At 37.7% G+C, this 27971-nt stretch overlaps 2 long non-coding RNA genes across 4 annotated transcripts in view; one reads left to right on the top strand and one right to left on the bottom strand.

Annotated features, from left to right (window-relative positions):
• Window positions 1–27971, bottom strand: part of LOC143729317 (uncharacterized) — a 591772-nt gene that overhangs the window by 422879 nt on the left and 140922 nt on the right. The gene's annotated exons all lie outside the window — the stretch shown is intronic.
• LOC143729624 (uncharacterized) lies at window positions 22–13169 on the top strand. 3 transcript variants are annotated; one of them, XR_013200031.1, is made up of 4 exons: window positions 22–449; window positions 7686–8212; window positions 8428–8473; window positions 12999–13169. It is a non-coding gene; the product is annotated as an uncharacterized LOC143729624 (long non-coding RNA). The 3 variants fall into 3 exon arrangements; XR_013200030.1 differs by having other exon boundaries at window positions 8425–8473; XR_013200032.1 differs by having other exon boundaries at window positions 8381–8473.

The following is a 27971-nucleotide window of genomic DNA, read 5'->3' as shown; positions in this document are numbered from 1 at the left end:
ATTCAGTTTGTCAAAGTACTTCCATTGTTTATGCTACATGCCACAAATGTTCCCTGTCGCACAAGGTGACATGTGCCCCCTCCACCCAGTTGAAACAAAGATTTGTGCTAACCACGGACGTGACCCTGAACCGATTGAAATGTGGAAAAACCTTGGTTATGCCAAAGCTGCCTCATTAAAATTAATAACATAAAGACCAGTATAATAGTATTCCCATTTGAACTCATAGGACTCTTATTTGGCCATTGATTATGTGCTCACATTGTTAACCAAGTACTAGATTAGCAATAAAGGACTTTTTAATTCCCTCTATATGTTGTTTGCTTTATTTCAGAGTTGGATGATACCCCTGAAGCATAACGTCTGACCCTTTTAAAACAGGCCAATTATAGCGCATTAATGGTGGTGCCATTTTAGAAAGATTTGGAGCAGAATCGCCACATCTAAAGGTCAGTATTACCTCAGTGGAGTGATCTTATTGCTCTGTGAGTTATTTTATCGTGACTTTTTGTGAAGCACTAAAATGAAAATCAAGTGAACCGAGAGTACATTTCTTTTCATAGTTTATAGACCCTGCAGACTTCCCTGCGCTGGTTAAAATATGATCTGACATATGAAGTGTTTTAAACACGGACATGTGTTCTCGATCGTATTTTAGATCTTGAAATGGATTCTTGAGACCTCTACTTTTAATTTTCGATGTCAGTAAGATATTGTAAAAAGCAGATTTAAACGCCAGCTCAGCCTTTTATCTCTGATTCATTGCGGAACATAAAAGGTTGAAATACTATGTCAAATCATTTGGTCATTGGCATGTGTGTGAATTGCCTGGATGGATGCGCTACAGCTTGTCACCTTCATGTCTCTTTATAGCCATAGACAGGGGTGTTACATTATCAATATTGTCTGACAGCAGGACTTTTCATCCATCAGCATGCGCCCTTCTCCATCAGGTCGGAAAGCGCCAATGTGAAACGTCTGCAAGCTGCCGTTCATCTCTGTTTGATGACATTTTGAGAGTTATCTCAGCAGGCTTTTTTAATTAATAAAGCTATAAAACAGACTGTGATTCCCTGAAGTCTCCCCGGAGGCGTGGAGGAGGTGAGCGGGAGTGCGTTTTCTGAGTTTATTAGCGCTGTCGTTAAAACATCTTGATTACTCGAGGCTCAGGTTTACACTGTGGAATTCTGTTTCTCGTTGATTGTTTCGGTTCAGTGACGCCTTCATTGAGCTGTAACTTACGCTGGGAGATGCTTTATGCCCATCTGAATCTCAAGGAAACGTCAGGCTAATAGACCCGTCACTGTCATACCTGTCAAACACAGCAATTGTTTTCCTAATTAGTATTTTTGTCCTGTAAAAAATTATTTAATATCCTTAAAATAAGATTAATTTATTTATTAAAGAAGCACAAGCCTTATGTAAGATAATCAGATTTAAGAATATATTTTGAATTAAAAGTATAATAAAATTCATCAATACTCAACCTTATGTCGTTCCCAACCTGTGACTGACTTTCTTCTGTGGATACAAAAGAGGTTTAAAATGTCTATTTCGTCTGTTGGTTTGGACCACATTGACTTTCATTATGTAGACAAAGGCATTCTTCAAAATGTCTTCTTTTGGGAAACAAAGTCAAGCAGGAACATCACGTTTTAAAGGGTTAGTTCACCCAAAAATGATCACATAATTTACTCACCCACAAGCCATCCTAGGTGTATATGACTTTCTTCTTTCAGCAAAACTCAATCAGAGTTAAAATATCCAGTCTCTTCCAAGCTTTATAATGGGAGTGAATGGTACCTTAGATTTTGAAGCACAAAAAATCACATCCATCCATCCATCATAAAAGTAATCCATACTGCTCCAGTGGGTTAATAAAGGCCTCCTGAAGCTATGCGTTTTTGTAAGAAAAATTTTCATAATTCTAACTTCATAAACTGTAATCACTAGCTTCCAGTAACGGAAGTAATGAAATAACTCTTTACGAATAAACATTATTATTTTCAAAATACTATGCTTTTTTTTTCTTTTTTTTTCAGCGTGGGGATATTCAGTTGATCAAAAGTGAATCTATTTAAAAAAAATCTATTTAAATTAAATGCTGTTCTTTTGAACTTTCAATTCATCAAAGAATTATAAAAAGGTTTCCAAAAAACATAAAGCAGCATAACTGTTTTCAACATTGATAATAATATCAAGAGATGTTTCTTGAGCATCAAATCAGCATATCAGAATGATTTCTGAAGGATCATGTGACTCAAGACTGGAGTAATGATTCTGAAAATTCAGCTTTGCCGTCACAGGAATAAATTACATTTTAAAATATATTAGGTTGTATTGTTAAAAAAAAAAAAAAAAAAAAAAAATATATATATATATATACACACACATATATATATATATATATATATATATATATATATATACACAGTATTACTGTTTTTACTGTATTCTCAATCAAATAAATACAGCTGTCGTGAGCAGTTGAAAAAACATTTAAAAAATCTTACCGACCCCAAACCTTTGAACGCTATAGGTTTGCTTGGTGGCCTATATACCCGTCAGTTACTGCCAAAATAGTGGAAATCTCAGTTTGCATTAGAGGTCTAATCTTTGGATTTCATCTTTTTTTTTTTTGCCATAGAGTTACTCCAGAGTGGGTAATGTCTGAGTGTACATGTCTGTATGTTGGTCTGTTATGTGTCTCGCTAATTTCGCTCTCGAAACCGAATGTGTCCACTAGTATTTACGTGAAATCCACCACACCCTTATGTTTGCGGCATGTTAAACTTCAACGGGCCTATTTAAAATGCGCACACACTCAACAGGTTCTTTTGGCCACAATGTGGAGCTTTGTGAGGCTGCCAAACGTTCAAATCCAAATGTGACGACCTCTGCGACTGGCCCCCTTCCAGTTCGTCTGCTTACAGGTGAATGTTCTCTTAACCTGACCTCCTCCCTAGTCCCATTACCTTGTTCTCTTTGGACTAGAGGCCCACTGCGCTGGAAAAGTCCAGCTGAGGTCCAGACGCTCATTTGTGCCTAATTCTGACATCTGACAAACTGGCGTCCCCCCCCCCCCCCAGACTGTATAATTCAGAGGGCATGTTTGATTTTTAACTGCCAGCCTGTGTCAGAGCTTCTAACAGAGGTGTGTGTGTGTGTGTGTGTGTGTGTCTGCTGAAGGAGAATGATCGATAGCTATTAGGCAGCAGCGACTCACTGAGCTCAGATGGGCTGTGCTGTTTGCACAGGTGCCCAACAATGTGTCGCTCTGCGCCAAACCTGTTCCACACCATTTAACCCCGTATGGTGGCAGGCAACTTCAACAGACCCCCACCTCAGAGCAAAAATCTCTCTCTCTCGCACTTGTGTGTCTCTGTGTTCGTGTTTCTCAGTTTCAGTGGGAAACGTTTACAGGCTTTAAGACGTGAGGGGTAAGTGCATGACCCAAGGAGAGAGTTTTGGTAATATCTCTCTGTGATACAAGAGTGACAATGCACGTCCTTAGTCTGGCGAGCAACCGAGATGGAGAAACCAATATACATTTGATGAGTAAGAGACTTTCATGTCTGCTTGAAATAGTTTATAATCTACAATGGGATTTTCCAGAAACCAGTGGCCTAAAAATAGGGTCATTGTTTAGTGTTTTTACTTAAGTCCTCTTTAAAATACCCAACACAGACCCTTCAGGCTGTTTTTATACTTTTTTCCGATTTCTTGGTTGGTGCACTAGTTTGATTATACGCCCTTCCGCCCTGCCCATCTCCCTCATGTTTCTTTTCACATTGTATTCATTTGGCTCCGAATCGTGCTGCGTTTGAGTTTCACCCTGGCAGCTCTTAACTGTAATGACTCAAGAGGGGAAAGCGCTAGAAATGGAAAGCGTTGTTCACATCATGTTTTTACTCATGTGTTTGTCCCTTTGGTTTTGCTACCAAAACTCACCATGCACAAAACAGCATTTGCCAAAAGATGCAAGTAATGTGAACTAGACTAAATCCAGCTTGATTGTTTTCACATGAATTAGGAACCGAAATGGAGATCCTATAAATGCTTTCTTATCAATTGTGAAATATATCATATCAACTCCAGATTACCGCTTTCATATTGTTATCAATCTCTTTTTCAAGCAGATCTGCATGCAGATCTGAAATGCATGGATGTTTGCCAATCATTATTACATATTCGGGTCTTATTAGCGACCCGGATCTATATCTAACACGGATGGATCTCTAACTGTCGGGATAATAAAAGACTCTCTTGATATTAGAGTAACAATTACAGAGGAATGAAATAAAGTATTCTTTTATTACCTTTTGGAGATTGGGTTAAGGGTTAAGTTGGAGCAGATGTTTTATACCATCATCACGGTCCTCTCCAGAGCTCATTTCCCAGTATATTCAGCATCTGGCTCATATTCACAATCTCAAACATATTCTCACTATCAATTCTGACTTTATAACTAGCAATTGCTACTTAATATCACGTAATTCTGACTTTATAACTAGCAATTGCTTGTTTATTTCTCGCAATTCTGACTTTATAACACGCAATTGTAACTTAATATCATGCAATTCTGACTTTATATCTCTTAATTCTGAGAACTAAAGTCAGAATTGCGAGATGTAAACTCGCAATTCTGATATAAAATGTCACAATTATCTTTTAAAATGTTTTATTCTTTGGTGGAAACAAGCTTCTATACAAATCTAAACCTAACCGATATTGTTAATAAAAGCACATGAGAGCTCAAACATGCACTGAGCATGTTTACAACATTAGAAAATCCAAACATATGAAGCTGGTAATAGTTGGTGATACAAATGTCAAAATGCATTCATTTACAAATTATGCACTATGGTAAAAGTGACTTAAGCTCATAACTTGTACATGCAAAAGTACGAAAATAAGTCTTTATTAAACTAAAATATGCCCCTGTAATCATAATTTATGTGAAAAGGAATAAAAGTTTTTGGTGTTTAACTAGTGTTAATTTCAGCTGGAAACTGTAGTGATTTGCATGTACAGTGTATGAGCGTTTTTGGAGTTTTAGGTTGAGACACAGCACGTTTTTCCTATGAGCCTGTTGAACATAATACAATACAGTCTCTTTGGAACAGCCTGGGTTTAAGTGCCTTCCCCAAGGACATAATGGTGTTAGTTCGTGGATGGTCCCTTATTGGACACACCACCTTTCAGTTCCCAGTCATCAGCCTCTAAATGGCAAAAACTGTAGTAATATATTCTTCTCATATTTATACTACACACTTATTGATTATTGGCATTTGAGTGATCAGATAACACAACCGTCCACCGTATCCATCACACACACACACACACACACACACACACACCACACACACACACACACACACACACACACACACACACACACACACACACACACACACACACACACACACACACACACACACACACACACACACACACACACACACACACACACACACACACACACACACACACACACCGTTTCCCATTTAACGAATCCTGTTGCTGTGTGTCCACTTATGTAATTGATTTTGGTTAGAGGGCTGCTACAAAAGACCACCATCATATCTTACTGTGACACTAAGCATTCAATGATTACAGCTAATCATGCCTCTGTTCTGTCTAATGTGTACAGCTCTGGTTTGCCTTCGATCTGGTCAAGTACTGGTGAATAATTAATGATGTAATTAGCCCAAATGGCTTTGTACAATGTTTGGTCCGTCATCTGCTTTAAGATTTAAGATTTAACGGTCTTTTCACCTTTAGCTTTTTACTCTCGTTTTTCATTTGCTTTTATTTATGATTACGTTTAGAACTCTACACCAATTCTGGCAGTTAGCCAAAGCAGAAAACATGCTTTTAAGAACTTGGGTGAGCATTTGTGGGCACCTCCTGCAATGTACCAAGCTGAGTGCATTAGGACACCCTCCACTCCACCCCACAAGCCACTATCTGATGTTCTCTGGTCTCTGTGGAGCAGAGCTGAGTATTGATCTGTGATCAGATTTCATGCCTGTTTCACTGTATCTGTTTCTAACATACATAAACACATGCATGCATAGCATCAGAAGAACCTCTCGGATCTACGTTTCTCCCTTTTTATTGTTGCCTCAATCTCTCCATTTCTATTTTTCTTTAGGTAAAATTAACCTTACACTAGATATCCAAATCAAATAGAGGGTGAATACTTGTATGTTACAGTTTTATCTATTTATTTTGAATATTCTACTGGTTGCTCTTTTCCTCTAAAAGCGTACCTATACATATAATTCACTGCAGTTTCCAGCTGAAATGAACACTAGTGGCAGTAAAACATTGACAACTTTTATTGAATTGATAAATACAGTGCTTTGCATAAGTGAACACACCCATGCTAAAGTTGACTAAAAAGAGGAATAAAAAAAATCATCTTTTGGAAATTGATCTTAATGCCTAAATTAAAAAAATGAGGAAAAATCCAACCTTTAAGGACACCAATTTTCTTTGTGAATGAATAATGTATCGTAAATAAACAAATGTTCTTCCTTAAAATACAGGTTGCATAAGTCAGGACACCCCTATGTTAAATTCCCATATAGGCAGGCAGATTTTATTTTTAAAGGCCAGTTATTTCATGGATCCAGGATACTATGCATCCTGATAAAGTTCCCTTGGCCTTTGGGATTAAAATATCCCCACATCATCACATTCCCTTCACCATACCTAGAGATTGGCATGGGGCACTTTCCATAAGATCATCTCTCAATGCAAATCAAACAAGCTATTAGCCTAACTCAAATAAAATTTAGGGGGGAGAAAATCAAAAGGAAAACGAGTTTTTGCCTAAAACAAGCTAAATGATCTGCCAGTTGGGTGAGAATCTTGTTTTTGTTTGAATTAAGATTTTTTTCTCGCCCCATTGGCAGATAATGTTGCTTGTTTTAAGCAAAAATCCGTTTCCTTTTGATTTTTGAGCACGGTTGCTTCAGCAAATGCATTTTTAACTCGCGTTTGCTTTTGTTAACACTATCGGTTAGGTTTAGGGGTTAATATAGGTGGCAAGTTACTTTCAAATGCGATAAAACATTAACCTTTAACAATCACTGGACATTTCATTTCTCAATTGCTGCAATACTGTACAAAAATTGCCAGAATTTTAGATTAATCTGAGCGAGTTTTAGTCCCACTCACTAGACATTTCTCTTTGAATGTGTTGTGAAATGTGCAAGAAACAACGTAGTATCATTTTGCAGATTTGTCGCCACAGGCTTGTTTTCCCCCCAATAAGCCTGAGTTGAATAATCTTCCTCTTCAGTGAGCAGTGAAGCAGTGATCCACTGCAGTCAGATCACTGAGTCAGTGAGTTAGATTCGAGAATCGTATCAGTCTTATTTTTGAACAAATCACATAGAATCATCCAGGGTTTCAACCGATTCGTTAAAAAGATCTGAACAAATAATTAATAAGTGCTACTTCTCTTGTAAATTCGCCAAGATAAACTAAGGCAGATGTCAAGATTTTCAGGGTTCAATAAATTTTGATCTGTTTCTCATGCAAAGATATTGTATGACTTCAGAAAACTTTTGAGTATTGCGCACAATTAGAATAGATCACATAGTCATTTTTTACCAAACATGCTCAGCTTTGGCTGGGATATTCTTGCAAAAATTACCTTCTCTGTTCTACAGGGGGAAGAAAGTCGCAGCTTTTGGAACAAAATCAAGGTGAGTATATGATGGCAGACTTTTCTTTTTATGAGTGAACTGTTCCTTTAATTTAGCTTTGTAATATTCTAGCCTGAGATTGCGGTTGATCCTTTGCGTTATTACAAAGCCATAACAATAATGGTTGACCTGTATTGTCCCTTAAATGATTAGAATGAATTGTACATGGTTCAATGGCTTTAGACTCTTTTTCAATGGGTGCGTGTCTGTGCACTGTAGAGAGAGAGAGAGAGAGAGAGAGAGAGAGAGAGAGAGAGAGAGAGAGAGAGAGAGAGAGAGAGAGAGAGAGAGAGAGAGAGAGAGAGAGAATTAATAATTGAGTGACAGATGTTTGTTCTGTTCTCTTTACCGTTTCTGGTCAATGGTTTCACCTGAGAGACGTTGTCAATCAACTTTTGTCATTGGAGCATGCCATCAGTGAAATCTAAGCAATCGGAAAAACAAGAGAAAAAGAGAAGAGTCCTGAAATCTCTCACGTTGTTTGTATGCGGGTAAGAATCTGAGGCAGCAGTTTCAATGTTAAGTCTCATTATCAAACTGCTGCCCTGTGTACTGGTTGCCATGCTGACTGAAACAACAAATATTTTGAGCTATGTAGCACCTTCTAACAAAATTCCAAACTCAAATGATTTGGAAAGTTCCACTGTCTTTCTCTTCAGCCCCTCTTTCTTTCCTCCGCTCCCCCTTCTTTTCTCCTCCCCAGCAGAATAGTGCCTTTGTCTCCTGGAAGTGAACTTGAAAACAGTGTTGAGGTGAGGAGCACACTTTTATTCAACACACAGACACACATACTTGCTGAGGACGTCCCTATAGACACTGAAATAGTTCTCAGTCTTGTACAATGATCTCCTCTCACCTCTTTCTCAGAAGAACAATCCTTACCTTTGTCTTTCTGTATGTAGGCAACAGGCATAAACAAAAAGATAGGCCTATACATTTTTGTATCATGGTAACCACAGCTAAACAAAACACAGCTACTACTAGTTGTTTTTACTATTGTAATTTTTTTACAAAACAGTCTAACACAATTTTATATAAAAATGTATAAAATAAAAGTAATACACTACTGTACAAAAGTCTTTTTTTATTTAAATAAAATAATACGTTAATAATGACAAATTAAATTGTATTAAATATCATTTTATGTTTCTATTTCATATACTGTATTAATGCTGATCTTTTGTACTTTATGTTCATCAAAGAATCCTGTATCATGCTTTCAACATTGATAACAATAATAAATGTTTCTTGAGTATTAAATCATCATATTAGAATGATTTCTGAAGGATCATGTGACAAGGATTGGAGTAATGATGCTGAAAAGTCAGCTTAACCATCACAAGAATAAATTACATTTTAACATATATTCAAATAGAAAACAAAACAAAATAAATAAATGAACAAAATGACAGAAATTTTCAAAAACCTACTGACATTGTTTTTAGAAGATCCCATATTCGTTTTTATACTGGTGCTTAACTCTAATCCTAAATATTAAACTTTGACACATAATTTGTCCTGTACCATTGCCATATTCACCTGGCAGATGACATAATTGGAGGGGGAAAAAAACAACACAAAACTCTTTTGATTAAGACCAGTAAGTAATCTTCCGAATACATTATCAACACGGTTACCTTGCAAAGGATATATAGTGCAGTGCAAATATAGAACTTCATTTGTTAATGAGCATTCAATGCTGGTCCATGCAGCACAGAAAGACATTGAAAAGTTTGCTTTATATTCATATTATATTCACATTAACCTTGCAGATTGATACATTTTTAATGATATAAAAACCCTATTTTGAAGAACAGTGCCTTTAACTGCTGCTACTAAAGCACTATTGCGAGTTGTGAATAATGTGAAATATTTGTGTGGCTAACTTTCTAGCTGTATCATTTAACACATTCTAATTTCTCACAGAATTTGACTTAATCAGTGTTGCTATGTGCTGTTGTGTCTTAGAAACCCAGCGGCGACCTGATCTGGATGAGTTTCATCTATTGTGTGTTGCACAGGAGTGATTTTGGCTGGCTTAATGGACATTATGTATCTATTGCCATGCTCAGACATACACAGAAATATGTATACCCACCCTTGCCATATGAAATTTTGATGTTTAAATATGTCCACATAGTACATTAAAACGGAAGCTTATACTCTTCATCCAGACCATTTATAGAAACACATTAGAATTTTTATTTGAAAAATGTCTACAGTAAAAGTCAACGGGGTCCAATCCAATATTGTTTTGGATCCCAGTGACTATCCTTGTTTGGACAGAAAGTTGGAAAATTCTTTTAAATATTTTCTTTTGTGTCTCACAGAAGAAAACGAGTCATACAGGTTTGGAAGGACATGAGAGTACGAGTATATGATGACAGAATTAAAATTTTAGGGTGAACTATCCCTTTGAATATACAAGTCTTAAAGCCACAGTACACTGTAAAAAGTGATTGGTTGACTTAACTCAAGAAAGGTGTGGAAACCCATTGCCTTTGAACTTAAATTATTAAGTAAACTTCATGCGTAATTCAAAAAGTAAAGTTATGTGGAATTGTCAAGTTCACATAACTTATTTTTTTCAATTACACATGAGGTTTATTTTCTTGATTTTAAGGCAACGGGTTTTCTCACTTTTGTAAGTTAAGCCAACCGATCACTTTTTACAGTGTGGCAACAACCTGTTTAATTCTAAGAGTCAGAAAATGGCTGTGGATAAATAAACAACTGTTCATGGTCATTATAAAAGTCAATATTAAAACAAACCGGTACACAGTGTATGGGCATGTACAGTATGTGCAGACTGTCCGTCTGTCTGGTTAATCTGAACACAATAGATAAGGGGTTGAAAGGGACAGGTGTGGCTCTGCAGTGGCCCCTGGCATCACCCTTGGGCATTAAAGGCTTGAGTGTCCACTCAGCTGCAAGACAAGCCGTGTGTTTGGTGATGAACTTGGCATGTGTATATATATGTGTTATTCTAAGACTGTATTAAGCGGTGCATTAGTGGTGTGATCTGTGCCTCTCTCCGCTCTGATGTCGCTGTGGGCCTCATGCAGCAGGGCTCCACATTAACTAGCCTGTCTGCAGCTTGGCACAGCAGTTGGAAATAGAAATTGCCTTGTTGTCGTTGTGTGTGTCTGTATGTGCCTTCAGTGTACAGATGATTAAAGACATTTCAGCTTGGACTCTTTCCGGAAGAGAATACGATGTTGAATACAGCATTCAAACTCATGCTGAGGCCCACGTGGAATTAAAAATTCACATATTTCCTGCATGATTTGAAAATCTTCTATACGTCCTACACCCCTTGTTCATTTAATAAATATCGTAGATCATTTGATAATGCTTTTGGCATAGAGTTTTGAACTTACAGCTCTGTTTAACACTTTTGAGATCTTTTCAGCTGATTTCTGTGTCAAACTGAGTGGTGAAAATGCATCTCTAGTGTCTCTCTGGGCTTGCTCATGAGCATATCATTTACTTTATGATCATAGAGTAATGGATCAGAAGTGTTTGTAACAGTGTAACATTCCTTATGAAAAAGAAGTACTTAAAATCGTATATACCGGTATATTAGTTCTGTCAAATCGATTAAACGCAATAATCACATCTAACATGACAATTTGTTTATATATTATGTGTGTGTGTGAAATATAATATAAAAAACTGCAACCTTATCATAACAATTATGTAATTGTTTGAATAAATCCATTTTATGACAGCCACCATTTAAATGTTTATATAAAAAAATAGAACAAACTTTAATTTATTCTGTTGAAATTGTTCTGTTTTAAAACCTATTACTTTTAAAGTCCTCTTTTTATGCTAAAGTGCATTTCTGTTTCACAAGGGAGGTAACAGGTTTATCTTCTACAATCAAGCCATCTCTCAGTGAACGTTGCCCTGGATTTTTCTCTGGGCTGTTGTTGTGCAGTTTTGCATTGAGTGACTGGGGTGCCGCTTATGGTTTGCATAACTCTCTGCTCATAAATCTGTGTTCGATCGTGGGCCGCAGGGTTAGAAATGACAAGTGATAGGCCGAAAAGGTTTCTTTGCGAATAAAGAACACATTGATTATTGTTTGGATGTTTTAAACCCTGAGTCTAAATAGCAAACATATTTGAAATCTGTATGTTTTTATTGCTGTTCAAAAATACATCATGATTGAATGCAGTATCGCTTGCAAAAGAATTCTCGTCTAGTTTCGTCTTGTAACTTTTTTTTGTCAAAGACATTTTAAGGGAGAGGAGATGAACCTCTCATATAGAAGAAATTGTTGCGCTCAATTTGGCAGGCGAAGGAATGGAAGTCCCACCTTTCAGTTAAAAAAAACAGCTTTTGTGCTTGTTTACTCCTTAAATGTGCATTCGTAACCTGAAAAATGCTGTTTTTGAGCTAAAGAAGCAAAGTTTATGTTAGCATTGTTGTCCATACCATTCAAAAGATTGTGGTCAGTAAGATTTTTCTATATTTTTGAAAGAGGTCTATTATACTAACCAAGGCAACATTTATTTAATCAATAATAATAATTGTAAAATATTGTAATCTATTTTAAAATGTAATTTATTACTGTGATGTAAAAGCTGAATTTTCAGCATCATTACTCCAGTCCTCAGCGTCACATGATCATTCAGAAATCATTCTAATATGATGATTTAATGTTCAAGAAACATTTCTGATTATTATAAATTTTGAAAACAGTTGTGCTGCTTCATATTTTTGTGGAAACAGTGATACATTTTTCTGGATTCTTGACTAAAAAGTTCAAAAGAATGGCATTTATTGAAAATATTTTTTTGTTACAATGCATATTCTTCACTGTCACTTTTGATTATTTAATGCGTCGTTGCGGAATAACATTTTTAATTAAGAAAACGTGCTGTCCCCAAACTAGTATATTTGGCAGTGTAGGTAGTGTATTTGCATACTAGAATATAGCTGTCAGATGGTGTTTCCAAGTTTCAAAATATCTATATGAAAATTATACTTCATATGGATAGTTCATGATAATAACTACATTTTTGAAAGTTTCTGAATCCTCCAAGAATAAGAACATCAGAAGACTGACGTCATGGTAGTGCAGGATATAGTTGATTTTGTATGTGTTTTCCTACAAAGAAGATTCCTGGAATGGTTGTGTAGGTTTCCCATATGAAAATATCTGTGGAATTTTGTTGACAACTTAAGATTGATTTAACTTTTGATTAATCTCACACCCACACGGGTGTGTGTGTGTGTGTGCCTACATTTTTACTTTAATTTCAACAGGGCAAACATGTGAATGTGTTCTTACACCCTCAGACAGACTGCATTTCTCTACATATCTGTGAGTGCATGTATCTACTTTATACTGTAGGCCTATTGTCTTTCTTTGCAACAGTCTCAGGCTACTGTAGCTGCAGCGGTGTTCTGCTGGTGGCGAATGAATGAATGAATGAACGAACAAACAGTTTTGTCTGTGTGTGTGTGTGTGTGTGTCTGTGTGTGTGTGTGTGTGTGTGTGTGTGTGTGTGTGTGTGTGTGTGTGTGTGTGTTTGTGTGTGTGTGTGTGTGTGTGTGTGTGTGTGTGTGTGTGTGTTTGTGTGTGTGTGTGTGTGTGTGTGTGTGTGTTTGTGTGTGTGTGTGTGTGTGTGTGTGTTTGTGTGTGTGTGTGTGTGTGTGTGTGTGTTTGTGTGTGTGTGTGTGTGTGTGTGTGCCTGTGTGTGTGTGTGTTTGTGTGTGTGTGTGTGTGTGTGTGTGTGTGTGTGTGTGTGTGCATGCTCAGGGTGTTCACTGAGGGAATGCATGTCAGGAATGTGTGCCTTGAGTTTATCATTCATCTCCATTTACACAATGTTAAACAAAATGAATCACTGTATGTGTGTGTGTGTGTGTGTGTGTGTGTGTGTGTGTGTGTGTGTGTGTGTGTGTGTGTGTGTGTGTGTGTGTGTGTGTGTGTGTGTGTGTGTGTGTGTGTGTGTGTTCTCATCAGGATGGTTAGCATCTCACTTGTGTGATTTAAGGTGAGCTTCGGTTAACTTTCCTTTTCTGCTGAACCAGTCAAACTACAGCTTCTCACTCGCTCTGCTTTAATTTCACATACAGAAAAAAGAAGAACCAACAAGATTCATTCTCGTATTACGCAGAATATTTGAGCTTCAGCAAGAACCAATGAGGTTCATTCTTGTGTTACGCAGGACGTTTGAGCTTCAGCAACAACCAATGAGGTTCATTCTCGTTTTTACGCAGGACGTTTGAGCTTCAGCAAGAACCAATGAGGTTCATTCTCAGGTGTTACGCAGCACGTTTGAGCTTCAGCAAGAACCAATGAGATTCATTCTCATGTTACGCAGCACGTTTGAGCTTCTTCTTTTTATGTTCGCTGATCAATGTTAATTTGTGAATAAAAGCCTTTAAATTCTGTTCATCATATAAAACGATCAAGTCTTTACTAAACTTTACTAAACCAGTCAATTCATATGGATTAGTTTTACGATCTTTTTATGAACTTTCTGAAGCATCACAGTTTCAGTTGAGTAGCTGTCAGGAGGGATAGAAACCTCTCAGATTTAATAAAAAAATATCTTCATTTGTGTTTCGAAGAGTTTGTGTTTAAGTTTTAGCTAACAATAACAACCCTGGGTATTTGCCTACTGTTTTATGAATGCTACATACTATTTGACTTACTGCTTTTCAGAAGAATGTATTTATGCTTCACACCTGCAGAACTAAAAGTCGTTTTTACCTCAGAAGTAATTTCTTATTGTTTAAATAAAGTTTATATAGTTATACAGGTGTGTAGTATAAATACATTCTTATACTCATAAATATAAGAATACAGGAATTTGCAGATGGTATAAGGGGGAGACGACATGCATTTTAGATGGCATTTTATTCAACAAAAATTTTACTTGTTTCTGCATATACAATGTTGTTTCTTTCTCTAGCTGTTCATCTAATCAGCTTTGAGTCTGCATTCATTATCTCGTTCATTACAATGCCCTGTTTGTCCTTACCAAAAGTAAGTTTGTCCTTTTTTGACAGACGGGGATAATTCAACAATAAAATACCTTCGACGCAGTAAAATGACACCTCGCTTCTTCTCAAAGCTTTTGTTTCCTATACCTCAGTGCTCATTCCTGTGCTTCTCCTGGCACTGTTTTAACAAGTACGGCTCACACCCTTAATATTTTCCATTTTATAATTTGCTCTTCATGAATATGCATGCCTCTTGTCCATCATTCATAAACTTCATTTGTCTTGAACTGAAACTACATTTAGAGTAAAGTTGGACATGTGAATTTCCCACCTGTGTCTGAAACAACCATCTGTGTGTTGCGTTTGCATGTTTGCACATGTACGTGTGTGTGTGTGTGTGTGTGTGTGTGTGTGTGTGTTTTCACACCTATGTGTAGGTGAAAGTGGACTGTGAAGTGATCTTTCTGTGTGTGAGAACCAGTCTTACATTCAAGTCTCTGGGTCTGCAGTGGGTTGTAGTGTGGAAAGTCCCTGTGTTGTAGTAAACTATGCCCTTGTACCCAGAAAAACAAACAAACAAAGAAAAAAGAAGAAAAAAAACGCTCTATGTAGCCAAAAGTCAGAGAGCTGTTTTATGTCAAAGCCCAGAAAGCAAAATGATCTTATTGTAAGCAGAAGACGTTATCTAAGTAGAGCATGACCCATTTTAGGTGAGAGGCCTGCATCATAGGTCAATGACTGTGTACTGCAGTTTAACTGCAGATGCTCCTGTTTACTGTCAGAGTGGCGATTTCAGTCCCACTGTGGTCTAAAGACCGTCAGACCTGGACACAGACAGTCAGAGACAATGGGGATAATTATAACACTTCAAAATGCACAATTTTGGTATGGTAATTAACGACGTATAGCAAAACATCTAAGTATTGTCATGTTTACCACAGGTCTTATTTTACTCATAAATTGAAAAACCCATAGGAAAATCTTGAGGGAGCCAGTGGAGAATTAGTCTTCCGGATATTGGCGTCATGACTGCAACAGTCTATGATCACAAGTTAATATATGTCGTGGCCACACCAATACTGTCACAGTTGTGTTTCTGTCTGTATCTTGTTGTCACTAGTCACATGTCTTCCTTTGTTCTGTTTTCCCGCCACTAATCTGTTTCCATGGTTACTGTCATTTAGTTCATCTGCATCACCTGTGTCTAGTTAATTATGATCATCTGTTTCACCTGTGTCCTGTTAATCTATGTTCATCTGTGTTAGTATTTAGTTCCCTTCGTTTCAGTCAGTCTTGGTCTGTTCTCCGTTGTACTTAGTGTGTGTGAACCATCTGCCTGTCTATTTGAGTTATATTGTAAGTAAACACTTTGGCTTCACCATACCCGTGACAGAAGAACGGACCGCCCAAAATGGATGATAGGGCAAGAATAATCGTCATAGCTCAGGAGAGCCAAAACCTTTTTTCCTTTGTTAAGGACTTTTGCTGCCTTGCCGAAACCAGCACCCTCGATGATATGAGCCTGAGTACCTTGTTCCGGATCGGGGCCACATTTAACCATCCAATCGACCTCCCAGACACCACCGGACTGGACTGGAGGGAGACCGTCATCCGGTGTCTGGAGAGTGCTGTGCCTCTATCCGGAACACAGCTAGACCAAGGGAATCCTCATGTCATGCCTGATCCTCACATCATGCCTGACCAGCCTGAGCTTCTTGGCGTCATGTCTACCGAGCATGAGTTCCTACACGTCATGTCTACCAAGCCTGAATTCCTTCACGTCATGTCTACCAAGCCTGAGTTCCTTCACGTCATGTCTACCAAGCCTGAGCTTCATCACGTCAGTCCTGCCGAGCCTGAGCTTCACGTCAGTCCTGCCGAGCCTGAGCTTCAAGTAATGTGTGCCGCACAAGATACTGTTCACGTCATGCCTGCCAAGCCAGAGACTGTTCACGTCATGCCTGCCCGAGCCAGAGACTGTTCACGTCATGCTTGCTGAGCCTTTCCCTGAGCCTATCCCTATAGCTCCGCCTAAGAAAATTTTTGTGGGGGGGCTATACATCCTCGGCCTTAGTGGCCAGACCGGGCTCCCTCGGAATGGCCATGAAGGGTTGTCTCCGCCCTGGCCGCCCGCACAGCCTGCTCCGCCCTGGTCTTCTGAACTGCCGGTACCGTCCTGGAGTCAGCAGTACCTGGTTGACCCTCCAGAAGGAGACTCCAGGACACCCCACAACCCTCCCCCTCCCTCCCTGGTCTCACCATCCACGGCGTGAGGACACCCATACCAGGAGGGGGGAGTACTGCCACAGTTGTGTTTCTGTCTGAGTCTTGTTGTCACTAGTCACATTTCTTCCTTTCTTCTGTTTTCCCCCCATTAATCTGTTTCCATGGTTACTGTCATTTAGTTCATCTGCATCACCTGTGTTTAGTTAATCTATTTATCTGTGTTAGTATTTAGTTCCCTTTGTTTCAGTCAGTCTTGGTCCGTTCTCCGTTGTACTTAGAGTGTGTGAACCTTCTGCCTGTCTGTACCTATTTGAGCTATATTGCAAGTAAACGCTTTGCATTGGAACTTTGTACTCCTCTTCTCCTTCTGCCTACACCTCACCCGTGACAAATACTAAGTGAACTGAACATGTAAAGTACTTGATTATAATTTGAACTGTAGTGTGTTATTCAATATTACATTTAATATATAGTATATATATATATTTATAAAATATATAAAGTTAATATATTTCAAATGTACTAAATCGCAACTTTAACATTATTCCAAATGTGTAATTACAAATATATTTAATTACATAACATACAAGTTTCATGGGTCACCATCTATTTCTGCACTACAGTCCCCAGAATCCTCTTTGGCGCACCTGCAATCACTTTCCCCTGAATTATCACCTGCACCTGGTTACAATCAATTGCCTCATCACCCAGTCCCATAAGAACACTCACCACAGCCTCAGTCTTGGTCAAGCCTCCAACAGGAACAGACCATTTCCCTTGTCTTCCAAAGTCTCTGATATGTCCAGTTCCAGCCAAGTAACGTATACTCACCTGTGAATTACTAACCTCTGCATTCCTGTTCCACTGTCTTCAGAGATCCTGTCCAAATCCGTGTTTCCTGCAATCCTGTCTGGATCCTCGTTCCTCGAAATCCTGTCTGGACCCCTGTTCCCCAAAAACCCTGTATTCTCCTGAGTCCCTGTGTTCACGCCGAGTTGTCGCTCCCACGACGACATCTGAAAGAGAAAAGACAAGTATAAGAGATCTGTGACTGCTTGACATCAGTTAGCCTGAAGAGGACCTGCTCACCTGTAATCTGCCCCGCACGTAGTGATCTTCACGAAATCTGCACCTGAACTTTGAGAATACTCACCTATGCACTTGTGTCACGTTAAATAAAACTGTGTTTGGATTCACTTACCTCTGTCTCTGTGCCTGTATCCTGACAACAAGTTTCAATAGGAATTACATTAAAATATATTTTAGTTTACCATAAATGCTTGTCAGTTCATTAAGCAGTGCATTTTAACCACATTTCAAAGACAAAGAAGTAATTATGAAACTACATATGAAGATACATAAATCCTACTTAAGTGGGTCAAAAGCGCTAAATTCAGCTAACAGCACTTAATATAAATGTAAACTATCATATATTTTGATTAAATTGTAAATGTAATAGCAAATAAAATGTCTAAAAACATTACAATCTGTTTATATTCTTTTAAAGTATATTATATCGGTAATAACAGTGACATTTTTAAAAGTATAATAAAGTCTACTTTTTCACAAGGGTGTGCTTTACATAACATAAAATACAGAATACAACAGTGTTTTTTTCTGAAATAGATAACAAATACAACAAAATATATAATTTTAATATGCAATATAATACTATACAAATAATCAAATATAGCATGACATTTTTTATTAAAACAACATAAAAAGCATATATATATATATATATATATATATATATATATATATATATATATATATATATATATATATATATATATATATATATATATATATATATAAATAATAACTGCGTTTAAACAGAGTTTTCTAATGTTTTTGGTTTATTAAATAACAACAACAACAACAAAAAAAACAAAAAAAATTTAAACCTCTGGCACTTAAGGCAAGACATTCTCACTTTAGCTAAGTCTCAAATTTTGGCCTGAACATACAAACAGCTATAGTTGTTACTATGATGAAACTCTGGGAACTTGTGGAACACAGTGCTCTCATAAAAAAAAAAAAAAAAAAAAAAAAATTTGTTTGAAGGATCCCATATTGATTTAATTATGATTTTACAGTTATAAAAAATGACAGTAGAAACTTGGTGGTACTCTTAGCTACTTTTTTTAAAGAAACGTCTATGAACAACATGTGGCTACATGCTACGCTAACTGAGCTTCAGTGTGAGCTGATTGACTGGTTGATTGATTCACTTGTTGATGAGCTGGTGGTCTTGTGAATGAATTACTTTTTGTTTTCAAAGTCTTGCGAATGTCAAACTTCGCCAATCGAAATGACAGTCACGGTCTGATGTTAGCGCTGTGATTAGCAATTTATTCCATTGAGGAAATCATTATTGTTTAATTAACCTGAAAGACAGGTGTTTTTTTGCTTAATAGCCCTCGGCCGCTCATTTATTCATCAAGTATGTTTATGTGAGTACTGACACAAATGACATGATGATAACACAGCTGTGCCTAAACTCTGAGGCATGGTAATAATCATGATAATGCTACTTAATCTCTCTCTCTCTCTCTCTCTCTCTCTCTCTCTCTCTCTCTCTCTCTCTCTCTCTCTCTCTCTCTCTCTCTCTCTCTCTCTCTCTCTCTCTCTCTCTTTGCGTAGAAGTGCATGGAATAAGGGAACATAGTAGGAGGACAGACGTCACATTCAGTCAGATGTAGGAGCCAGGAGATACGCAGACACCCACTGACTCTCTGTGTTATCGCCTTCTGCTGTCTGTCTCCATAGGCGTGCGTGGAGGTTTCAGCTGAGCGCCTGTGATGTCACAGCCTGGCGGTGGTGGTGAGGTTTGGCCCCTGTGAAGCGTGTTAGAGAGAAGAGGAACTAGTGTGGTTTCAGCTCGCGTCACGGCACTATTTCATCCCCCAGACAAACACAAACTCCACACACATATTCAGATTCAAAACATTCACATGAATTGCTCTTTTTGCCACCCCATTTCTCTTTCTCCTCTCATTTGAATAACCCTTACGACTAAGTATTTAAGTTTGTAGCTTTTTGGCCAGTTAACAAGCACCTTGCAACCACTCAGAACATACTAACAATGCCCTAGCAGCTGCATAGCAGTGCACTAAACACCTTAAATGCTGCATGGCAACACCCTGTGGTGGTTGTACGCAGATGAATGCTACATTTTTTCTTCAGACAATCAATTTGTGAAGCCTTTAAATGCCTTTAAATAAAAAAAGCCTTTAAGGGTATGTTCACATTTGTAGTTCGGATCGCTTGGTTCGTTTGGTCTGGACAAAAACAAACAAACATTTAGTCCTAGTTTGCTTTGTGTTCACATTGGCATTTTAACACTGAATCTAAAGGCATAGGGATTGGTCGGCTTTTATTGCGTATATTTCGCGACGGAACGTACCAAACATCCAAATCAATGCTGTTTGCTGGGCTAAATGTGCTTGCTGTATGTACAAAGCTTACATATGATGGCATTTTGACCAGATGAGAACTCCTGAAGAGCGTATAATATGTGTAAAGGAGTCAAAACAGTGGCAGGAATCCCTCCAGGTCTGCTGCGAGGAGACGCAGTTCTGACTCCCGAAGAACACACCAGAGTTCGGGTAGCAGCGTTCACACTTATTCAAATGAACCACCCTAACATCAATTGCTCCAGGGTTAGTTTTTTATCGAACCAAACATGCCGTGTGCGACGGGATGGGATGTTAAGTGCCATGAATGAACTGTTTGACAAACGCATTTAACCTGCACAAACCTTTGATGGAAACATGCATATGGTTTATTACTGCAACACAATCAGTAAAGCATTTTTAACTATAACAATATTTCTATTTTCAGAATAAGTTTGTTTTATTTTAGCAAAATCTAGCTAGTTCATGAATATTTTTTGTGGTTGATTAGGGCTTACTCAAATAAAGAGATTGGGAACCACTGATTTAGAGCATACAGAGCATAAACAATAGTTCTCTTTTGCAAAGTTAACCATTTTCTTAATTAGCAAAGCCTTTAAGCATTTTCCCAACCACAATTTGGGTGGATGGGACAAAATAAAAACAACCTATTCTGAAAATAGAAACATGATATTAACAATTTGTTTTACTGATTTTGTATCAGTAGTGCATCATATTCGTGTTTCCATCAAAAGTTTGTGAAATATAGTAGCTACGACAATTTTAGGACCTTTTTATTTAATGAGCAAAAGCTAATGTCATTTTCCTCAGTTCATGTATTTCAGGGTCAACTTCCTGTTTGATGCCTGCCCCGCCCACCTACAGGATGTCACACCAATAAGGGCATCCAATTTTGATTATGTGGTCTCACAGCTAAGGCTCACCAAAATAAGGTGAGAAAATAAACCTGTATAGTCAACCTTGATTCACCAATCACCCTTAATTCACACTATTGCATTACATTTATTTTTAAATACATAAGCTTAAAGGGGACATCGGATGCCCCTTTTTACAAGATGTAAAATAAGTCTCTGATGCCACCAGTGTGTATGTTAAGCTTTAGTTCTAAATACCTCACAGAATCTTTTTTTAACATGTTAAAACGTGCAGTTTGTGTGTGTTCCTTTAAATGCAAATTAGCAAGACTTCAAGCGATGTTCAGTTCGAAGCGGATTCGGACAATGATGCCTACACAGCCAGAGAAATATATACTGTATGGAGATAGAACAGGTATAGTTTAGTTTTAATTGGTTATAACTTATGTTGTCATCATGGTTTTATCCACTATTGGTACAAGCCTGTTGTAGCAGACCACAAGACCGAATGATGGCCAAAACTAGTTTTATGAAGTTTACTGTAGCTACCTCACACAAAAGATGAAGTCTGTTTCACTTCCGGAAATCACTGTAAAAGTTGAATAAACACAGTACAAGAAGTGCGCATTAAAAGCCTTTTTTATAAACTCTCTCTCTCTCCCTTGCCTTATCATCAACATACACAGCGAATTACACAAAAACACTTGTTACAACTAACAGAAAAAATATATATACATACTTGATGCCTTTTCGGGGGGGGGGGGGGGGGGGAGGAACTGATCCATCCTTGAGTAACAACCTTTTTTGCAAAACCTGCTTTGCATTGTCCCTTTGTACTTGACCTTCTTTCACAAAGCAGGTGTAAAATGATTTGCGCACACATAAATGAATGTAGGCATATTTTGTGGCGCATTCCCTTTTAAAATACATCTAATCCAATGGATCTTTAGTGGCTCTGATGTCTGGAGTACATGAAGACTGTTATGTTCACTCTTACATCCCAAAAAAAACACAAAACAAAAAAAAACACCTGAGTTGCTTACGAGACATTCTTGCAGCTGCAGCTGCACTGAACAACTCGCTCAAGGCAGGGTCTATGCCAATGCAGCAGAGTCTGCCGAAGGTGGTCTTATTCAAATAGCTATTTTTACACTTATCATGAATTATTCATAAATATCCTTATGTTTTTAGGAAGTTGCACCAGATGACATTTTACATCTTTTGAAACCTGAAATGCCCCCCCCCCCCCCTTCACAAAAGGTTTCAAACATTATTAAGCATTAAATAAGTTTTGTTGAAGTATTTTAATTCTAAGGTTTTCTTTTTAAGAATTTAATTATTTTAATACGTTTTTTTTTCTTCACTATGATATCAAGACAGTTGTAACAACCTGACATCTTACAAAAATATTACACTATTAAATCAGATATTTAAATCAGCTCATCATAGAGGGTGTGAATTAAAGTCAATGTATGTATTTTTGAATAAATGAATAGATCCTGACTAATTGTTCATTGACATGTCATTGACCCAAAACAAAAGCCAGTCATGCAGATGTTAAATGACCAGTCAAGCACTATACAAGCCAATTTGCTGACAGGACAGGGGACATTTTGTTCTGTTTCCTGACAAGGCCTCCGTCTGTCTTAAGCTTTCAAAGTTCCTGTCTTGCCTCAGGAGACACTGAGACAAGAGCAAGACGCTGACACGCAGACAGCAGTGTCTGTCCTGAACTCTATCTTTCTGCCACTCCATCTATCAGTCTGATCCCGCTGTCTTTCTCAATAACTCTCCATCTCCACATTCCTCTCAGATAGCCTGTCTTGGTACCGTTTCATCTGCTGTGTGAATGTGTCAGTGCTGATAAATTAAGTTTTCTCTTTCTGACAGTGGGTATTTTTGGGGCTCTGAGGCAGATGGGCATTAAAAATGGAAACGGACACTGGCAGACTTGCTGTCCTGCTCTGTTTCTCTAGAGTTTGTGACCCTGAAAGGGCATGTGGGTTTAAGCGTTTAAAGGGACAGTTCAACTTAAAATTAAAATGCTGTTATCATTTACTCACTTTCACGTCATTCTAAAAAAGCACGACCTTCTTTCATGTTATTTACGTGATCGTGAACATGTTCTAGTAAGAAATTAGTCATTACAAAACATCAATGTTTTTGTATGGGTGTCTGTGCGTTGTTTCCCATCACAGGTGGTAGCAGGTGCATAGGAGGGGATTGATACTTTGATCAGCTGGTAATGAATCAAAGCGTCTACACCATAAGACGTACCACACTCTTTTAGTGACATTAACTGCTCCATTTTATTTCTGTTCCAGGAAGTTCAATCTCTTGTACTTTGAAGTTTTTATTCTAAGAGAGAGAGAGAGAGAGAGAGAGAGAGAGAGAGAGAGAGAGAGAGAGAGAGAGAGAGAGAGAGAGAGAGAGAGAGAGAGTCAGTCTTCTAAAAAGCAACCTTGAAAGCAAAACTTGTTTGTGTGTGTGCACTTGGAAGCATAGAGCAAACTGCAACAATGGAAAATAGCCTGCGGTCTTCATTGAGTGGATATAAACTCATGTGCTCGAGTTCTTGTTTCTTCAAAGACGGGCTTGTGAAAGCACGGCAATAAAAACGTGCGGTCTAATAGCAGGTGATTTTGCAATACATGTTGCAATAGTCTAGAATGTGACTGTTGAAACAGCACGTTCTATTATTATATCTTTTGTTCAGATTCTTTCTTTCTAGTGGTAGGTTTTGTGAATGAGGTCTAAAATGAGCCTCATCTTCATAGATAATTCATACGCTACCATTCAAAATGTTGTGGTTTTTCAGTCACACTTTTAGTTTAGGGTCCAATTCTCACTATTAACTGTGACTTTTGCCTCAATAAACTCCGAATTACTGCTTATTAATAGTGAGTAAGATAGTTGTTAAGTTTAGGTATTGAGGATTAAGGGATATAAAATCCTTCAGAAATCATTCTAATGGTTTGATGCTCAAGAAACATTTATTATTATTATCAATGCTGGGAACAGTGGTGCTGCCTAATATTTTTTTGTTGAAATCGTGAGGCATTTTTCCCAGTATTCTTTGATAAATATAAAGTTCAAAAGAACAGTAATGATCAAAATGGGAATGTTTTGTAAAAATATACATTTTTTTACACTCACATACACTCGATAAGTTGTCAAAATGATCCCCGTGCATGACGTCATCGTCATGTTTTTCTTCACATGGAGACAATATCGGAATTGCTTTCAAAAACTTGCACTTTGAAACCCGTTTTCAGGCCCCCAAAACAACGCTGTCGTGTAAATGAACATCCAAAAATACATAAAGTTTTTTCTCTCCTTTTTTAGTTGAACACGGTGCCGTGTAAAGAGAGAAAACACAAAACTGCCTCTTTGCTTAATAATACTCAAAAAAAATTAATTATGTGGTATTATTAGCAAAGTCATGTGGTCCAAAGAACACGCAGGAGTGCATATAATAAAGAGTTGCTAATAAAACCATGGGACAGTTTTTAGTAGATAAATTCACTCACATTTCTGTGCTCATCATCCCAGAACAGGTGGGAAACATTACTTATCTTGCTTCTGAGTGCAGTGGAAAACATCACACACACACACACACACACACACACACACAAACACACACACACACACACACACACACACACACACACACACACAGAGAGAGAGAGAGCGAGAGAGAGAGAGAGAGAGAGAGAGAGAGAGAGAGAGAGAGAGAGAGAGAGAGAGAGAGAGATAGATCACAAATGAGCTATAATTGATGACATCTCCTGGCTTTGTTAATGATTTCAATGGTTCATCTCCTTGCCTGAAGTTACATGAGGTATCTGCTAATTACTTTTCCTGTATGATCCAGTGTTTTCAGACCCGCCTGTTGAGCACTATGAATGTTTTTTTTCCTAACTTCCTATTTTCTTGAATCCTGACCTAGCTCTGACCCAGGGATGTTTGAGCGCTTGACTTGAGTGTACATTGTTTGCCCATTTTTGAATATGTTTGAAATGGTCCCTGTCTTGTGACTTGAGGAGACGTGACCCCTGTGTGTGTATGTGTGTGTGTGTGTGTGTATGTGTGTGTGTGTGTGTGTGTGTGTGTGTGTGTGTGTGTCGAGGGGCGCGGTGCTAATTTCTCTCTTGGAAAGGAAACCGGGATCCCAAATACATCCACTATGTTTGGAGGAGAACATCTGCTCCTCGTTTGTTCCATCCCTTCTTGTTTTTATTCATTCTCCTGGCCCACACTCACAATCTGTCTCTTCGGTCCCCAGGCGTCCCATTTCTCTCGACTCAAATGTTGTGTCAAATTATGCTTTATACTTTCATGTGTTTGTTAATCTAGCTTTTTCTTCTTTCTTTGCCATCCCTCCTCCAAGTTAGGATTAATTATTTTCAATCAATATTTTGGTGGTTTTAATCTGTAAATGTTATTCAAATCATTTTCTTAATCAGTATTTTTGTTGTGATTTCCAGTTGAAATATCAAAACAACCCTTAATATCGTTTGCAAGTAAATTGGTTTTGTTGAGACTTTTCTTGCCCCACTCGCAAATAGTAACCCCCCCCCCCCTCCTCTTGTTTTGAGCATGAATATAACTATATTTAATGAGCTCTGTGCTTAAAACCAAACAACTATTTGCCAGTGGGGTATTAAAAATAAACGTCAGTAAATGATAACGCACAGTCATCTGCTCATTATCTCAAAATAGACCCTCACATGAATCAGAGGGGTCTTGTATCATCCTGAAAGGTTTTTTTTTTTACGATAATGACTCGCTATTAAAGGGCTACTAAATAAATAAATATTATAATAAATAAATATATTTAATAAAATCAAATTATTTAATCAGTTTAGTGGTCGTATACAAAATATTTGACCATAAAATGCCACGATTGACCGATCAGAAAAAAGTATTCAGGGGAACTGTGAAATAAATTAATTTTCTTAAACTAGTATTATATGAAGAAATGTTGCCTCTCAAGTGATAGTAATGTTTTATACGGTGCGTAGTTCAGTATTTTTACTGGAAAACAGACAAAGGTTTGATGGTTTTGAACATCAGTATCTGTATCTGAAATGTTATTAGCGAATGTCAGTGACATTTACTCTGAGAGCTGAAAAGGATTTGAATTCAATTAAAATAATTCCCTCTCCGTTTATTTCATTCCCCCCCTCTCTGTAGCTGGGGAAACATACTTGCTCTCCCACACACACACACACACACGCACACACGCACACACGCACACACACACACACACACACACACACACACACACACACACACACACACACACACACACACACACACACACACACACACACACACACACACACACACACACACACACACACACACAGAGTCACAAAAAGTGTTCAGTCAGTAAACATTTAGACAGAGTGAGTGTTTGGAATGGGTGTATGGTTTGTTTCTGTGCTGAGCTTCATTCTGTGAGAGTGCTGTTGTCTTTCTGAAGACGGATGTGCTGACGGAGATACAAACGGACTCTGGTAAACGGTGTCTAAAGCATTCAGGAAGACTGAAGCATTGAAGCCCACATAGTAGGTGTAGGCAAAGTCAGGGCTCGTGAGAGGTTCTGTAAAAGAGTGAGACACAAGCAAGATTTAATCAGAAAATCTGGTTAAATTTACAGTACTGCGGTTGCTAAAAAAAAATCACTGTATAAAAATGAATTACATTTCATGCATAACAGCAGGCATTTTGGTGACTGTATATTTTATATGCTGATATATCAGCCGCCTTAAACAATTACAATTGTTGTAACTTAGAATATATTTAGAAAAGCAGTTGTAAGACCACATGATGACATCAAAGTTGAACAAAATCAGCGTTTCTGTGAACCATGGCTCATAAACATACTATGGGAACACATATCACAATAAAATAAATCAATAAACATTACTTCAGTCAAAATGTAACTTTAACCCCATAATGTACGTAACTTATAACAAAAATAATTAGAAACATACATTTTTAAATAAAATAATAAAAAATTGATGCCTCACAAAAGGGACTTTTTTACTTTCAGTGTAAATTTCAAGCTCTTTTTTTTTTTTACACTTACATATATTGTCCTTTTAAATCTAATCGAATCTAATTCAGCAAATACCACCATTAAAAAGTTTGGGGTTCAGAAGAAATTAAAACTTATATTCAGCAGGGATACATTACATTGATCAAAAGTCACAGTGAAGACTTTAACATGGTTGCAAAAAAAATTCCATTTCGGATGAATGCTGTTCTTTTGAATTTTATATTCATCAAAGAATCCTGGAAAACAAATGCATCACGGTTTCCACAAAAATATTAAGCAGCACAACTGTTTCCAACATTGATAATCAGAAATGTTTCTTGAGCATTAAATCATCATATTAGAATGATTTCTGAAGGATCATGTGACACTGAAGACTGGAGTAATGATGCTGAAAATTCAGCTTTGACATCACAGAAATAAAATACATTTTACAATATATTAAAATAGAAAAAAGTTAATTTGAATTGTAATATTTCACAATATTACTGTTTTTATCTCAAACTTTTTTTACGGTAGCGTATGTGGCACGGTAGCTTATAGCTATTTTTACAGTGTAGCCGCGTGGGATGTGCAAAGGATGAATGGAAGCGCGCGGTATAGTAGCGAGTTTTGCTTTGGTTCCACACCCTCTGCAGAGCCAGACTGTGCTGTAGGCAGGGCGTGAGGCTTGGTGCCAATGTGCCAGCTCTACGCCGGGCACCATGCCAGCGCCATGAAT

Source organism: Siphateles boraxobius, unplaced genomic scaffold (genome assembly GCF_051911475.1).
Source record: "Siphateles boraxobius isolate OS27281-9 unplaced genomic scaffold, OSU_SipBor_1 8, whole genome shotgun sequence".
Lineage (NCBI taxonomy): Eukaryota > Metazoa > Chordata > Actinopteri > Cypriniformes > Leuciscidae > Siphateles > Siphateles boraxobius.
The sequence above is the reverse complement of the archived record's forward strand: the minus strand, read 5'-3'. Positions and strand labels throughout refer to the sequence as shown.